Source organism: Lutra lutra, chromosome 14 (genome assembly GCF_902655055.1).
Source record: "Lutra lutra chromosome 14, mLutLut1.2, whole genome shotgun sequence".
NCBI lineage: Eukaryota > Metazoa > Chordata > Mammalia > Carnivora > Mustelidae > Lutra > Lutra lutra.
The window spans coordinates 53,269,619-53,283,164 of record NC_062291.1 but is presented as its reverse complement, the minus strand read 5'-3'; the positions used below and the strand labels follow the sequence as shown (position 1 = coordinate 53,283,164).

General features: G+C 37.5%; 1 protein-coding gene and 1 pseudogene across 1 annotated transcript in view; one reads left to right on the top strand and one right to left on the bottom strand.

The window, feature by feature from the left end:
- Positions 1-13,546, bottom strand: part of HECTD2 (HECT domain E3 ubiquitin protein ligase 2) — an 80,358-nt gene that overhangs the window by 37,431 nt on the left and 29,381 nt on the right.
- LOC125085022 (60S ribosomal protein L21-like) lies at positions 5,088-5,578 on the top strand (annotated as a pseudogene).

Here is a 13,546-nt window from a genome sequence, read left to right as displayed (position 1 = left end):
AATAGTAAAAATTTTCCAAATTATAAAATGTCAGGTTTACTCAACATGAACAGAAAACAAGGGAGTTATTTTGTATTGCATTCACCTTGAGATCATACAACAGAAAATCTACCACAGTAAAGGGCACATACTGAAGGCTCTATTGGCACCAGCCCCTTCTAACCCCAACTTCACCCACAACATATATTGGGCCATATCTTAAATTATAAGTTATCCACAGATGTAATATAAAGTTTCTTTCTTTTCTTTCTTTCCTGATAGTTGTCTTCCAGGAAGTATTTCAGTGAGACTCAAAGTTTTTAGTGTTTATTACCTTTCTGAATATATGCAAACCATTTATTTACATCCTCTGTAATTCATTATAGTTTTAATTTTTTTAAAACTCAATTTTCATGACATTTTTCTATTTTTTCCTTTTTTTGCAAATATTTGCCAGTTCACTGTCTGCCTTTTTGTTGCATTTCATAATCTTTTAACTATAAAACAAAACAAATACAGAAAAATCTTATAAAAGGAACATATGGCTTAATGAGTTATTATAAGATAAAGACCTCTGAAACCATTAACCAGTTGAGGAATAGACTCTTACCAAGTCCTTCTTTGCTCCAGTTACCCAGATGTTAGACCCTGCCTATTTCAATTTTAATTTCTCTCAATTTTTTAGCTTTTTCATTTCTTTTAAAATGTTAAACATTTCCTTCTTTTCATCTTCTAGTTCTCTTGAGTCATTATTTGGTATGTATGTTTGCTTTTGTGCACCTTCTGTTTTATTTCTAAAATTTAAAAAAATATTTCTAATTATTCCCTTGCAATTCCAATTTTTTCACTATATAATGTCCCTGTTTCTCTCTCCAGTAATTTCTTTTTTTTTTTTTAAGATTTTATTTATTTATTTTGACAGAGAGAGAGAGAGAGAGATCACAAGTAGGCAGAGAGGCAGGCAGAGGGAGAAGGAAGCAGACTCCCCGCTGAGCAGAGAGCCTGATGTGGGACTTGATCCCAGGACTCTGAGATCATGACCTGAGCCGAAGGCAGAGGCTTAACCCACTGAACCACCCAGGCACCCTCCAGTAATTTCTTTAAGTCTACTTTATCTGATATTATTAATAGCCACTACTATATATCTTTTCCCATTGTTTTACTTTCAATCGACCTATACTGTTACATTTGAGTTGAGTTTCTTGTAGATAGTATATAGTTAGGTCATATTTTTAATCTACCCTGCCAATCTTTTTTAATTGATATATTTCAGACCATTTACATTTAATGTAATTATTGATCCATTAGGGCTTAAGTTTGTCATTTTATTTTTTGTTTTCTGTTCTTCTAATTTTTCCTATCTTCTTGTGAGTTACTTGAACATTTTTTAGAATTCCATTTTGAATCATCTGTGGTGTTTCTGAAAGGTTGCTCTAAATATTATATTATATACACATAACTTATCATAGTCTACTGGTGTTATCATTTTATCAGTTGGAGTGAAGTATAGAAATTGTACCTTTTGTATCTCTTCACTGTTCTCGGTTTATGATTATCTTATTCTATAAGGTAAGGTGTTGTATTTCTCTGGCTGGTTTTCAGAGGTTTAATTATCATATGTCTTGACATATATTTCTCTGGGTTTATCCTGTATGTGGTTTTCTCAGTTTCTTGAACCTGTAGGTTTATGTCTCTTGCTAAATACAGGAAGCTTTCAGTCATTTCTGAGTACTTTTTCAGCCTACCCTCTTTCTCCTGTCTTTTCAAGATACAATGACAAGGTAACCTCTTTTGTTACAGTCCCACAGGTCTCTGAGATAATTCAAGTTTTCTTTTGAGTCTATTTTCTGTCTATTGCTCAAACTGGGTAATTTCTATTGTACTATATTCCAGCTCATTTTTTAAAAAAAATTTCAAAGATTTTATTAATTTATTTGACAGAGAGAGACACAGCGAGAGAGGGAACACAAGCAGGGGGAGTGGGAGAGGGAGTAGCAGGGTTCCCTTGCTATCCTTGGATCTATCACTAACTTCAATAAACTAAGATAAATTTCATTAGTGTTAGGGTATATTTTACAGTAAATTATCTTTCATATTAGAAGATACTACAGAGATGCCAATTTCTTATAATTAACAATTATAAAAAAATAACATAAATTAACAATGATTTTTGAACTTTACTGTATATCAGAAGCACCTGTAGAGCTTGTTAAAACAGATTACTAGGCCTATCCCCAAAGTTTGTGATTCAGTAGGTCTGTCGTGGGGCCCAACAATCTGTATATCTAACATGTTACCAGATGATGCTGATGCTGCCAGTCTGAGCGTCACACTGAGAAACATTGTTTAGTATTAGGAGAGAACAATGGTGCTGAAAGTATAAGACATTAAATTTCTTTAATTCACTGCTATAACTGATTTTTACACCCTTTAATTAAATATGGAAATATCCCATTTCTAGTCATTTTTACTTTAGTTACCTATTGGACAGAGGTTCCATTCATTAGCAAATAAAATTAGATGTCTCTACATATGATTTCTTATTATGTTTGGAAATCTTTAAAGAAATGGGCATCTCAGCAGCAAAGAAACAGATGATAGTCTCCTCTCTCCAACACTAGTCTTGTTACTATTGTCTTGAGGCTCCTCTACAGTCTCTCTTCCTCTTCACCAGGCTTACCCTTTCCTATCCCTTCCCACACACCCTTCCCAACCTGGCTATAAACACCCACTATTAGATACACACAGACTCATTCAAATATAAATTAACTTATTCACTCACAGAGCATATATACACATTTTTATACCCACTCATTTTTATTAATACCATGCTGAGGTGGAAGAAGAGTGAATTTTAGTTAGTAGGAGAACTGGATTTTGGCAAAGCCTGAGAGTGGGAAGAGAAATAGTAATGCTAAGGCCAAGAGGATTATAGGGTGAGATTAGAACCAGAGGCCCAGAAAGGATTTATTTTTAGATCACAAGGTAACTTGGACTGAAAAGGAACACAGAATGTTAACATACTATGTAAATGGAACTTGAGTCAGAAAGAAAGGCAGATCCTTTGCTTACATTAGTGAATGAAAGCCAAACTACAGGATGTGACATTCAGCTATTAAGAAAGGAAGAACAACAGCTCACAGCTGCTCTCATGTCCCTAAATATCAAGGCATTGTTTCCAGAGACAGACTTTCAGTCTGTTCTCACAGATGGTTATTAAAATCTAATTCAAAAGAGAAAATCAATAAATGTGATGAGATTAATTAAATCTCAAACGGATATTATAAATAGAATAGTCAATTCTTTGTTCTATCACATGCAGGTTTTTCTGCAATATAGAATACCATAAATACACTGAAAAAAGCCAAAATATATTTATCAGTGAAAACCTGTCATTTTGGTTTCATTCAGCCAATACTTGGGAACACTGTCCTAAACTGATGAGCTGTAATCATTTTCCCTTGCTTTTAATATAGTGCTGCCAATTTTAGTTGGTTGCTTAGAAACATTAAGTAAAACTTGCACTTGAAACTAGTGCAAGAAGAATAAGGGTTCTGGTGGGGGCTGGAAGTACATTGAAAAAAACTGTGAAGATCATAATACAACTCTGTACAATGGTGTGAGATTATCAGCCAAATTTGCCAGCTTACTCATTGTTTTCAAGAAGCTATCATAAGCTGACTCTGGTTGGAAACTAGTAATATGTGGTTTTCCACAACTGTAGCCACCAAAATTAAGACTGACATTTTAAATAGGCCGCATGATTAGGACACTGAAGGTTGTTCTTGACCATCTAGCACAGATGGCAGCGACAGCATCAAAGGTAAACAGGAGTCTCTATGGAGGCTGGGTGTTCAGTGGGAGGACCCTGGGCCTATTTCTTGTCCCTCTACTGCTGGAAAGGAATTACTGTTTTAAAAGGTTTGCTGCTGGTGATACACTGTTGCCAAATGCTCTACTCTAAGCTTCATCATGAATAATTTGTAATTAAATAAATAACAGATAGGTAACAACAACAACAACAAAAAGCACCAGCCTTGGAAATAAGGGGCTTGGTCTTATTTTTGGTTCCTGTTGTTGGCTCAGTTACTAACATTCATAACTTTAGACATGTCACTGAAACTCCTTAAACCTCAATTTTGACATTATAAAATAAAAGAGGTAACCTTAGTCAGTTGTTCCCAAAGTTCCAAAGAACTTCAAGGGCCGCCTCATGGGACTGGCGCTGGTGGACGGGTTTACTCAGAGCAGCTCAGTTTTCTCTGCTTAATATAATGACACTCTAAGAGAAAATTTACTATTCAAAAAAGTATTTTGCTATGAAAATAAAAAATAAAAATAGGCTTGAAAATCACTAGTTTAATAATTTCTAACTTCCATCTCTAAAACTATTTAAGAACAAAATGGATAGGACTTAAAAACCAAACAAAAAGTTTAAAAAAAAAAATTCCAAGAGTGAACTCTTATGGGGACGTCTGATCAAGAAATTGAAGCAGCATGGAAGCTCGCCATGCATATGTCATCGAAACACCTGATTTTAGTTATGACTTCCTGTCCTACAACAGGATAGAAGAGAAAGTCCTAAAATAAGAGTCAAAAGATCTGGATTCTCTTTCAGAATTTTATATTCACATGATGCGGTTGTTTTAAAGTAAGTCCATAAATTCTTTTATATTCCTCCATGAAAAGATGGAGTCTAACTATTCTCCCTTGGAATATGGGCCAGCCCTAGTGGATCCCCACTAATGAAAAATTGTGACAGAGTGATATTATAGGACTAGGTCATAAAAGGCAATACAACTTTTGCTTGGCTGTCTCTTTTTGGGGTGCTCGGCCTTGGAATCCAGTCATCATGCTGTGAGGAAGCCAAGCAGTCCATGAAAAGGCCAGGAGCAGGTTTTCCAGCTAGAACCTATTTAAAGTCCAAGCCTCAAGCCAGCATCAATCACCAGCATATGAATGAACAAGCCTTCAAGGGATTCCAATTTTGTAGAAACCAAAGCAAATAAACAAGAGCTGCCTGGAAGAGTCAGAAATCATGCAGGGAAGGGGGGAAAAATGTAAAAACCTATCACTAGCATTTCACTGAAAATACCATCTTCCAGTAATTTGCCAAAATCATCAACTCATAGGGGAAGCGGAAAGGCACCCACTGTACGTTCTCTAGGCCTTTTAGAAAACATGCAATTGTTCCTTTGGCCACATAAATGCCAATCTACAAGAAAGATAATATTGTCGCCATCAAGGAAATGGGCACTGTTCAAAAAGGAATGCACCACAGATGTTATGATGGCAAAACCGGAAGAGTCTACAGTGTTACCCAGCTTGCTGTTGGCATTGTTGTAAAGAACCAAGTTAAAGCAAGATTCTTGCCAAGAGAATTAATGTATATATTGAGCATATTAAGCACTCAAAGAGCCGAGATAGCTTCTTGAAGCTCATGAAGGAAAATGATCAGAGAGAGAAGGATGCCGAAGAGAAAGGTACTTGGGTCCAACTGAAGCGCCAGCCTGTCCCACTCAGCAAAGCACATTTTGTAAGAACCAGTGGAAAGGAGCCTGAGCTGCTGGAACCCATTCCCTATGAATTCACGGCATGATAAGCATAAAACAACAACAACAATACCCCCCAAAACACTCAAGACTAAAATACATGCATACATACATAAAAATAAAAGATAGTACAGCCAGGAAATAAGAGGGTTCTATCAATAAAAAGATTTCAGAGAAGGGAAAAAATAATTCTTGTTCATTAAAACCATATTAGCAGAAACAAAATATTTAGTAGAAGGGTTTTGAGGAAAAGCCCAAAAATATATAGCAAAAGGATAAAGAAATGGAAAACAAAAGCGAAAAAAAAAATAAGAAAACTAGACATTCAGAAGGTCTGGCTTTTGAATAATAAGAGATTCAGAAAGAAAGGATAAAAGAAACAGATGGGAGGAAACCATCAATAAAAAGTTTCTAGGAAATTTTTTGAAATTCAAGGACATGAATGCTAGATGAAAAAGGGCCTATTAAACATGTAGCAAAAGGGTTGAAACTAGACCCACACCAAGCACAGCTCTGTACAGTTTCAGAAGGTCCAGACAAAGAAAGGGTTCTACAAGCTTCCAGAGAGACAGATACCTTATACAAAGGACAGGGAGGTGAGGGCAATACTCTGCACACACGAGAACAGAGTGGCCTAAGAGTGAGTAATTTTGATGCCTGCCATCACCAAGATCCTGACTACCTTTCTACTCTTCTTTTTAAACTGAAGATAGAAGGAACAGGTGAGCCCAGCACAGACTGTTCTCCCCGTACTTTGGCTTGTCTAGCTAGTGGGGTGATAAATGTTCTCCATTTCTTGCTGTGCTATCTGAATCAGCTGAGGGTGCTTAGTTCACCTCACTGCTTTAACCTGGGCTACTCCTGAGAGCTGGAGAAGTCGTATTTCTGCCAGACATCTAATGCATACATAGTCCAACAAATCACAACTCTGTCAGATATGCCAATAGTTGTCCTTTGTTTCCCAGGACTCACTCATGACCTTGGCTCACTGACTTCCCCAGAAAGAACTCATACATTCTTGTGAAAGCTGAAGGCAGATCTGATTCAGAGACTCTGTTCAGACCATCATATTTTTACCTAATTGTGGCACTGTCCCTTACATATCCAAGGTTTGTGCTTGCCATTCTGTTTTTCAAAACTAGGCAGTGTGTGTGTGTGTGTGTGTGTGTGTGTGTGTATAATTACACATATAATTTAAGTGGTATATTGTTTATAGGAACGTATAAAGACAACAAAACTATTAGTTTTTAAAAATCAAAGGAATAGGAGTTACCTCTGGACAGAAAGGGCAATGCAACTGGGTGGGTTCACAGGAGCTTATAATGTTCTTTTTCTTAATTTTAGCACCAACTTCTTGTGCTTTCCATTTATTATTACTAAAACCATATATTATTGTTGATTACATTCCATATATGTGATGTGTTAAATTTTTAAAGATTTGTGCAGTTACCCATGAAATAAGAGTAATAGAAACTCTTGCTCATCACAATCCCTTCCCTACAACTTAGCTGCCTATAATATTATCACTCACTTTTACTGAATTTCATAAGGCATGGAACTTAATGTTTTTAAATGCTTTTTTCATTTATCCTTACAACCCCATGAGGCAGCTTCTTTATTATGCTATTTTACAGATGGAAAAAATGAGCACAGAGAGGTTAAATAACTTTTCCAGGATCGTAAGTTATGGAGCCAGGATTCAAACCCATCCGGATAAGTTACAACACCCATGTTTTTTCCACTATCGAAAAATGCCAAACCTTCTACCATGTATAAAAACAAGTAGCAAAACTGAATCCTAAATTTACATGGAAGTAGGACCTGGTAAATTATGAAATGTCAAAACAAAACTCAACAAGGATCAAACAAAATCAAGAGGTTTGAAAATAAACACTTTAAATCATAAAACTTTGGAGTAGAGGATATTTTACAACACATAATGCCCCAATTCCTCATTCTATAAATGAGCAAATGAAGGCTCATGAGGGCTAAGTGTAATGTCTAAGGTCGCAATGACACTTACTGGTGGTAATTAACTCAAATGTTCAGTTCTTATTTAATACCATAATTTACAGTGTGTGGGTGCCAGGCAGGAAATAAATGAGCTACAAACTGAAGGATGCCTCACTACATCGGTAGTGGCAGCAACTGAAACAAGGAGACCAGAGTGGATTAGTCATAACAGGTGGCGTTTACATCATTGTCTATAGGGCGACTTTTCTGAACATTTGGCAAAAAATAAAATAGAAGGTGGGAGAGAGAAAGGAAGAAAGAGGGGGAAAAAACTCTGACTCACAGGACTTTAGCCACCAGAGCTAAATATATTGTAATATATTCATTAGTTTTGGGAGATGTACTTTTTACTAAGTCCAGTGATGCTTATGTTTGTAAAACTGCAACAAAAACACAGGTGAAATGTTCTTTTATGGGTCTAGTTATAAAAATATTCAAAAGTCCTTTTTCCAGAAGGTTACCTCTAGTGGAACAGATGCCTTATACTGAAGAATTTATTACAGAGATGGGTCTGACATTCCAGGAGAGAAAGCTGACCAGAAATCCAGAAAAACTGTCTCCCATACATTTCCTCATTCAGCAAACTATTTCCTAAGTAAAGACTCTATGTAGCATAGAGGGTGGATCCTGGAGATACACAAATGAATTAAAAATTCAAGAAGAATGTAGGTGCATTTATTCTCAGACCCAACAATCCCACTTCCAGGAATATCTCAGAAACACAAAAAGACGTATGTACAGATTTATTCACTGTGGCATTGGTTAGTAAAAGAATGGACACAATTCATTTCTTTTAATAGGATCTTTATTAAATAATTTATAATACATCCTATGAGTGGAGTATAATTATAAAAAAGCATAAGGGAGCTCTTTATGTACTGATATAGAAAAATATCCAGGGTACACTAAAAACAAGGTGCTGGACAATGTATATGCAGTTACCTTCTCTTTAAGAAGAGATAGGAAATGAGAATGTATGTACATTTATTTTTGCTTTCCTCTGGATAAAGAAACACAAGAAAGAATATAGTGAGACAGCAGGGAAGAAATAAAAAGGAGACATCTGAAACATACTATTTTTATAGTTTTGATTCTTTGAGACACACAAATGTTACCTATTCAAAAAATTAACTTCAATATAAAAAAATAAAAAGAAGAGCACCTGCCCTCTTTAAAACAGAAGCTTAAGAATTTACTCCAGACTAGTAAAGAGACAGATAAGTGAACAAATAAATGCAGCGGGGTACTCTAAGTTCTCGGTAGATATTCTTCTCCTGCTGGCACAGTTAGGAAAGTCAAGTCCAAGGTACTCACTCTGACTCAGAGAAGGATTTTGAAGATTTAGACTAAAATCAGTTCATTCTCCACAGAAACCTGGAGATGGGGTCATTTGAGGCTTTGGAGATACTTCTTCTAGGGTAAGATTCCTAAAGCAGCTATTTCAAGTCTTTTTCTCTCCCCAGATGGCAAGTTCTGCGCTGGGTTTCTTCTAACAGCTTGTTTCTCTGTCTGCCTCTAAAGTTGCTCTTGGAGGAACTGTGAAAACTCTTTGGTACTTCACCTGTGTAGAAATCATAGGACACTACCACACACCGATCCAATCACCCACTTGAGCTAAAGACCACTTTGTTTTTCCATGAGCTATTTCAGAGTGGCAAAGATCATGGAACGTATTTCTCCAGAATTAGGCAGAAAACTGCAGGGCTCACTATATCCTATCAGGGCTCTTCTAGAGTAAACTCATGAAAGGCACTGAGCTGGGAGAGAAACAGTGCCCTCGAGATAAACCTCGAGTAGAGTTCCTGTCTACTCTTCTGAATTACCAAGAGTGCAAAGACATTATACAAGAGATGGGGAGAAACTGCTTCATCTCTTTTAAAGCTGTTTTGTGCTGTTTAAAGATGTTTTAAAGAAGTCTGACGGGGGCATAATCACTTTAGAAAGAAGATACAAAAGAGTAAGAGAGAACGTAGTGCTAATCCCCCCTCCATCATTACTTACCATTTATATTGTTTCTCTGAAGATGTATCATCCCTAACAGCTGTTGTAGTAGGTAAAACTCCTACACTTCTCTGATCTCCAAAAGGACAGCCAACTCGACAGGCAGACCTAGTCATGTGATCTACAGGGAGGAAAGGCATCCCTCAGCTGTTAGGTAAACCCACGCTGGGCTTTTGCAGCTTCTCTAATACCACTTGAAGATCAGATGGGAAGACAAGCTGTTAGAGAATACCCAGCATAGGTCCTGCTACCAGAGAAGAGGGAGGAAACTGTAATAACTGCCAAGAATGATGCATCTTTGAGGAAACAATCTTACTGGCAAGTAAAAGAGGCTTCCTGAAAGATCAAGGAATTATAAACATGCTTACACTGGAAAGACTTAGTCTAACTTCCCATTCAGTAAAGGAATTCTTTATGCAGCAGCCCTGAGATAGGAACTCCAAGTCGCACCTGAATCCAGGGGACATCCAGACAGAACGGCTAGGAGAAGTCAGCACTAGGAGTTCCAATAAAGGAAAAGAAGTCTGCTAAGAGAGCTATTCCTCTAGAGTGGTATATACAAATACTCCAAGTTCAGGTTGGGGCTGAGTCTAGATTCCATAAGACTGGCACAGATGAGAGGGAAACAGACAAGTGGTGGGGACTCATTCAGAGTCAACACATCTACCTAATAGGAGGCAGGTAAGTTGTAAGCAAAGAAGTTGGTTCAGACATCAGGATTTCAGTATAGACAAAATGGAATAAAGGAATCAGCATGGAAGCAAAAGCTATTGAATCTGAACAAACAGTCCAAACAGAAAAGGTTAGAACTATTCATGACTTTCTTTTTGACTATCATTCTCCATAGGAGTCATCTCAATGTTCTTAAGATTCTTAACACTGTTGTGGGCTGAACTGTGTCTGTGAAATAGATATGTTTGAAGATATTTTGAAGTCCTAACTCTTATGACTTGTGAATGTGACCTTATTTGGCAATTGGTAAATGCAAACAAATTAAGACGAAGACATACTGAATTAGGGTAGGTCCTAATTCAATGACTGGTATCCTTACAAAAAAAGGGAAACTTGGACACAGAAAGACATACAGGAGAAAATGCCACGTGAAGGGAGAGGCAGAGATTGCAGAGACACATCTACAAGCCAAGGGACAGCAAGGATTGCTGGTAATTACCAGAGGCTAGGACAGAGGCATGGAACGGATTCTGAGAACCTTCAAAAGGAACCAATTCTACCAATGCCTGGATTTCAGATCTCTAGCCTCCAGAACCATGAGAGAAAAAATTCTGTTGTTTTAAGCTATCAAGTTTGTGTTCTATGTTACAGCAGCAGGAAGAAACTGATACACCCTCCAAGGAGATTAGTGAATTCAAGGCAAGAAGAACTGAGTTTTCTACTTCCATTTCCTCTTCCTACTTCCTCTCTTCCCTCAATTCTGTAGTGTGAGTAATGAGAGCTCTTGTAACCTTGCTGGTGCTGACATCCAAACCCCTACGCTTTGCATTTTTCTTTGGTCCTATCCTCATACCACTTCTCTATTCTACTAGTTCATTTTATTATTCTATTTTCCTACTGCAGCTTTAGTTTCTCCCTCTGTATGAGATCCTTTCCTTGACCACACTGCTCTGCAAGACCCTGCTTTTCTTTCAGTACAAGCTAAGCTTCAATTCAATCTGGGCAGTCTACATTGCCCCTATAGCCTTGCTATTAATCTGCCTCTTAACCTTCTACAGTTTGAATTCTCCTCATACCATCCTACTGAAACCGTTCTCTTAAAAGTCATCAATAAACACATTAAACAACAAATCCTTTGCTTTGTTGTCTCAGTGCTTACTCTTCTTGTTCTCACTTAGCAATGACACTATATCATCTTCTTTAAATTTTCTTTTCCCTTGATTTGTCTCCCCCCCCCCTTTTTTTTAAAGATTTATTTTAGAGAAAGAGAGAGAATGCATGCGTGCAAGTTGGGGGATAGACAGAGGGAGAAAATCTCAAGTATACTCCCCACTGAACCTGGAGCCTGACGCAAGGCTCCACGTGGGGCTTGATCTCACAACCCATGAGATCATGACCTGAGCCGAAAACCAAGAGTTGGATGCTTAACTGACTGAGACACCCAGGTGCCCTGCTTTTTCCTGGATTTCTAAGTTACAGCCCAACGTTGTTCATCTCCCTCCTTCAGGACTCACTTTCTTTTCTTTCACCAACTCTTCTTTTAATGAAGGTATTATCCAAAACTACCCTTGGCTCTCTTCCTTTCTCTGTGTCTGCCATTTCATTAGCTAGGTTAAGTTCACTCAGGGCAAGCCACTTAAAACTCTCTGTGGCTGGGACGCCTGGGTGGCTCAGTTGGTTAAGCAGCTGCCTTCGGCTCAGGTCATGATCCCAGCGTCCTGGGATCGAGTCCCACATCGGGCTCCTTGCTCATCAGGGAGCCTGCTTCTCCCTCTGCCTCTGCCTGCCATTCTGTCTGCCTGTGCTTGCTCTCTCTCCCTCTCTCTCTCTCTGACAAATAAATAAATAAAATCTTTAAAAAAAAAAAACTCTCTGTGGCTTAAGTTTCCTTACCTTTGAAATAGGAAAAGGATTCCAACCTTCAGTGGTTGTAAGGACTAAATGAATTCCTATATGTACCACACTCAGAACCATGAGTGGCACAGAGTAAGCACTGTGTGAAGCTGCTGTTGTGACTGCTGTCACTTCTTTGGCACATTGACTCTGAGAGCTATTTCCTCTGTCCTGGGTTCTCTCTTGTTTAACTCTATGCAATAGAGTTGACCCTTTAACAATGTGGGGGGTCAGGGGCACCAACCCTCATGCAGTTGAAAATCCATATATAACTTTTGACTCCCCCAAAACTTAATTACTAATAGCCTACTATTGACTAGAAGCCTTCCTGATAACATAAACTGTTGGTTAACACATTTTTTGTACATTATATGTAACAAAGTCTTAAAATAATAAGCTAGAGAAAATAAAATGTTAAGAAAATCACAAGGAAAATACATTCACTGTATTGTACAGTATTTATTGAAAAAAATCTGCATATAAGTAGACCTATGCAGTTCAAACCTATGTCATTCAAGAGTCAACTAACTGGTCAACTATACTTCTAAAAATCACTACTGGACAAGGGAACTGCCTAGAGCCTGAGGGGATTACAAGGTTTTATTCCTTCATGGAACATACCATCTGAGATTATAGTATTCAAATGATAATACATAAGACTGGGTGACTTGATAAAAGGTAATAACAAAAGAAAACCTAATTGGAAAGTCAAAGAAGGGAAGAACTATATCTGGTTGGAGAGAATCAGCAAAGGTTTAATAAAGAAGTAGCTTTAAAGGATAGATAGGATGTGTCAGGTAGAAAAGAGGGAAGAGTGCATTCCAGGCAGTGGGAACAAGCTGGAAAAATCTCTGAGGTAAGGTATGAGGCATCCAAAATAATAGCTAAAATGTAGTTATATGTAGGAGAAAAGTGGGAGCTAACATTGAAAAGCTGTCATATTTTGAATGTCCTTGAGTGTCAAGGTAAAAATTTTTTATTTAATTTTGGAAGCATTAGGGAGTATGAAGATGATGTAATTAGAGTTGTATGATTAATATGATATGATTAATCAGGAAAGAGAAACAAGTCAATCAGGAATTTCCTCTATCTGTCAGATAGAGGAACAAGAGTTTTGTTGTCACAAAATATGGACTGGATTTTGGTTCTAACACTTAACAGTGACCCCAGCCAAATCATTTACCCTCTCTCAGCCTGTTTCCATACTTATAACATGGTATGATAAAAAGAAACTAAGATGGCCCCCATGAATCTCAGCTTTCTGGTGTTCTGTCAGGATTACATTATATTTCGTGACAAAAGGGACTGTGTAGATATAAATAACTGGTTGATGTTAAAATAGGGAGATTATCCAGGTAGGCAAAACCTAATGACATGAGACCTTTAGAAGCACAGAATTTTCTCCCACTGGCTGCAAAAGACAAAGTCAGAGAGAC